The sequence below is a fragment of the Arachis duranensis genome, chromosome 9, assembly GCF_000817695.3.
Source record: "Arachis duranensis cultivar V14167 chromosome 9, aradu.V14167.gnm2.J7QH, whole genome shotgun sequence".
NCBI lineage: Eukaryota > Viridiplantae > Streptophyta > Magnoliopsida > Fabales > Fabaceae > Arachis > Arachis duranensis.
In genome coordinates, this window is record NC_029780.3 from 56,317,277 (window position 1) to 56,321,050 (window position 3,774).

Genomic DNA, 3,774 nt, shown 5'->3' on the forward strand with positions numbered 1-3,774 from the left:
TTTTTTGATGAGCCTTTGTTGCTGCCTTCACTTGCTTCTGGTGGCTTAGGTTCCTTCAATTTTTCCTTGACCTGTGGCACTTGCTGTTTGCCTTGTCCATCAACCCAGTGAATCTCAGAATGAGCTGGTTGTGCTCCAATGCTTGCTTCTTCCTTTAGTATCTCATGATGATCTTTGCTCGGTTCTTTGTCCTCTTCATCTTTTTCTAGTGAGAGTTCGAAAATACTGAAGCTCAGTTGTTCATCATGGATCCTTAATATTAGCTCCCCTTTCTCCACATCTATGAGTGCTCTAGCAGTGGCTAGAAATGGTCTCCCCAATATGATTGGGTGCAGATGACTCTCTTCCATGTCCAGGATGACAAAGTCTGTTGGGAGAAAGTATTTTCCAACTTTGAGCAACACATTTTCCACCACTCCTACTGCTCGCTTTTGAGTCTTGTTAGCCAGCCTTATGACTACATCTGTAGGTAGTATCTCATTGATCTGCAGCCTTTTTACCAGGGATAGGGGTATTAAGTTGATGCTTGCTCCCAAATCGCAAAGTGCTCTATCAAAATTTGTTTCCCCTATAGCACAAGGGACATGAAAACTCCCTGGGTCTTTTCTTTTCGCAGGCAATTGTGTTTGAATGAGGGTGTTGCAATCCTTGTTCATCACTATAGTCTGGCCCCCCTTGAGTGAGCTCTTCCTGGGAAGTAGTTCCTTCATATACTTAATGAATGCTGGCATTTGTTGAATGACCCTGATGAATGGTATGTTCACATTCAAAGATGCAAACGAGTCTAAGAACCTTGAGTACATTCTCTTTCCCACAGCACCCTTTAGCAGTTGAGGAAATGGTGCATATAGTCTCAGCAGCTCTTGTTGTGAGATTTCTGGTTCTTGTTGGTCTTTCTTCTCCTTCTCTACTAAGGTATTTTCAGGTTGTTCTAGCAGCTTGCTTGGCTTGTCTTCAGTCTCCTTGTCATTTGTAGTGACCATATTGCAATCCTCCCATCTTACTTTATTCGTTTCACCTCTCGGATTCTTCTCCGTGTCACTTGGGAAGCTATCAGTGGGTCTGGGAATCTTCTCAGATAAATATCCCACTTGGAATTCCAGCTTCTTGATTGCTTCCCCCCGATTCTTCATACTGGTTCTTACTTCCTCTTTGAACACCTTATTGTCTTGAATGTCTTTGCATATGCTTTCAAGTAAGGTTTCAATCTTAGAGATTCTGTCATCAAATGATGGTATGTTGAGGGTAGAAGTAGAAGGGTGAGATGTATTGATGTGGTTTTGTTGGTATGTCCTCTGTGTGACTTGTTGGTGAGCTGCATTGTTGTTGGAGTTGTAACGTCTCTGATCTTGGCCTTGGTCTTGTTGATTACCCCACCCAAAGTTTGGGTGATTCCTCCATCCAGGGTTGTAGGTCTTGGAGTATGGATCATGGTTGTGTCTAGGTGAATTCCCAATGTAGTTGGCTTGCTCCTGAGTGCCTTATTCCTCTTCACTTGCTTCTTCTTGAGTTGAAGTGGTGATCGCTGCTACTTGACTTCTCTCCATCTTCTTGGTGAGGTCAGCTAGCTGCTTGGTGATGAGCTTGTTTTGGGCAAGCAGAGCATCTACATTGTTCAGCTCCATTACCCCTCTAGTGTTCCCTCTTTCGAAAGCATAGAAGTAGTCATTTTCAGCTACAGTTTCAATGACATCTATGGCTTCCTCAATGATCTTCTTCTTGTTCAAAGAACCTCCGGATGAATGGTCTACGGCCTTCTTTGATTCATATGACAGTCCTTTATAGAAGATGTGTAGCTGCACCTATTCATTGAACATATCAGATGGACATCTCCTTGTTAGGTCTTTAAACCTCTCCCATGCTTCATATAGAGTCTCACCATCTTATTGTCGGAAAGTTTGGACCTCAGCTCTCAGCCGATTGACTCGTTGAGGGGGGTAAAATCTTGCCAAGAATTTGTTCATAACATCATCCCAAGTTGTCAAGCTCTTCTTTGGAAAAGACTCCAACCACTTGGTTGCCTTGTCTCTGAGAGAGAAGGGGAACAACAACAGTCTATAGACATCAGGTTGAACGCCATTGGACTTTACTGTGTCACATATTCTCAGGAAGGTGTTTAAGTGTTGGTTGGGGTCTTCTTGGACACCTCCTCCAAACGAGCAATTGTTCTGAACAAGAGTGATGAGCTGTGGCTTTAGTTCAAAGTTGTTGGCATGGATGGTTGGTTTTTGGATGCTACTTCCGCAGTTCCCTGGGTTTGGGTTAATGTAAGAGCCCAAGACTCTTCTATCTTCCCCACCAGGATTTGCTCTACCTTCTCCACCATGGTTGTGCACTTCTTCCTCACGATGGTCTTCCATGGTTGTTTCAAAGTATTCTTCAAAGTGTTCCTCTTCTTCTTCAGCACCCACTACACGTTTTTCTTTTGCCTCCCTTCTTAATCTTAAGAAGGTTCTCTTAGGTTCAGAATCAAAGGAAGTTGAAGCTCCGCTTCTTCTCCCTGTCATACAACTAACAGAGTACAAGCAAGAAAAGCAATGCAGAAAGTATCTTGTTAGAATAACTTGTTAGTGTCAGTGATGCAATATATCAAACAGTTAGTGGGTTAGTGAACTGAATTGTAAATAGCAAAGAAAAACTCAGAAACAGGGGAGGGGAAGAATTAAACTAAGACGAAAATCAAATTAACCAAACAGAAAATTAAATCAAACAAAATACAAATGCTCAATCTAGTGATCCTCTAACGTAATCATTGTCGATGCACAATCAATCCCCGGCAATGGCGCCATAAACTTGATCGGGGTAAAACTTGTCTCTCAACAAATTCCCATTCGGCAAGTGTACCGAATTTGTCGTCAAGTAAAAACTCACAATAGAGTGAGGTCGAATCCCACAGGGATTGATTGATCAAGAAACATTAATTAAAGGAGTGTTCTAGTTGAGTGAATCCATGAATAGAGTTGATAATTGCAGAAATTTAAAATGGCATGAAAGTAAATGACTGAAAGTAAATTGCAGATTTGTAAATGGGAATGGGGGAGTTGCTCATAAAAGTAAATTGCAGAAAATAAAGAGAATGGGTAAGATCAGAAATGGGGAGTTCATTGGGCTTAGGAGATGTTGCATTCTCCGGATTAATTTCATTTTTATCTCTTCCTCAATCAATGCACTCATTGATCTCCTTGGCAATCTTAAGTGATTGAATCACAACTTCTTGCAATGCAATCTCTCAAATCTTGATCAATATCCAATTCCTTGGTCAATTGCTCATGAGAAGAGATGAAGTGTGGTCACTGATTATACCACATGCACTTCCCAAATCAAGTGCTTAGAGGGATATAGCCACATACCCATCCACACTCAATTTGGTCCAGCATGAGAAAGCATTTCTAGCTAATCTCTTCATTCCTCTTTCAAGGATCCGAATAGATCCATGTTTGAATAGCTTCTTTTCCAAGATAACTATCCAATTGGATGAAGATCGAAAGCTTTCAAGTAAAATCAAAAGGAAAGATAGAAGAAAAATAAGAAAATTAGTATTGATCCATCAAATTACAACAGAGCTCCCTAACCCAATGAAAGGGGTTTAGTCGTTCATAGCTCCAAAGAAAATACATGATAAAACTTAGAAGTGCAGAGAAAGTAAATACAAAGAGTAGTTCTCTTTTGTTAGCTCCTCCCCCAAAAAGCCTCTCTCTCTTTCAAAACTACTCCTATATATACTACTCTTCTCAGCTTCTAGTTAGCTCTTCAAGTCTTGGGCCTTTGGATCTT

General features: G+C 41.1%; 1 non-coding gene across 1 annotated transcript; it reads left to right on the forward strand.

Moving 5' to 3' along the window:
* Window positions 1-1,812: 1,812 nt before the first annotated feature.
* On the forward strand, window positions 1,813-1,918 carry LOC127741751 (small nucleolar RNA R71). The gene has a single exon (XR_008002957.1). It is a non-coding gene; the product is annotated as a small nucleolar RNA R71 (small nucleolar RNA).
* Window positions 1,919-3,774: the final 1,856 nt, after the last annotated feature.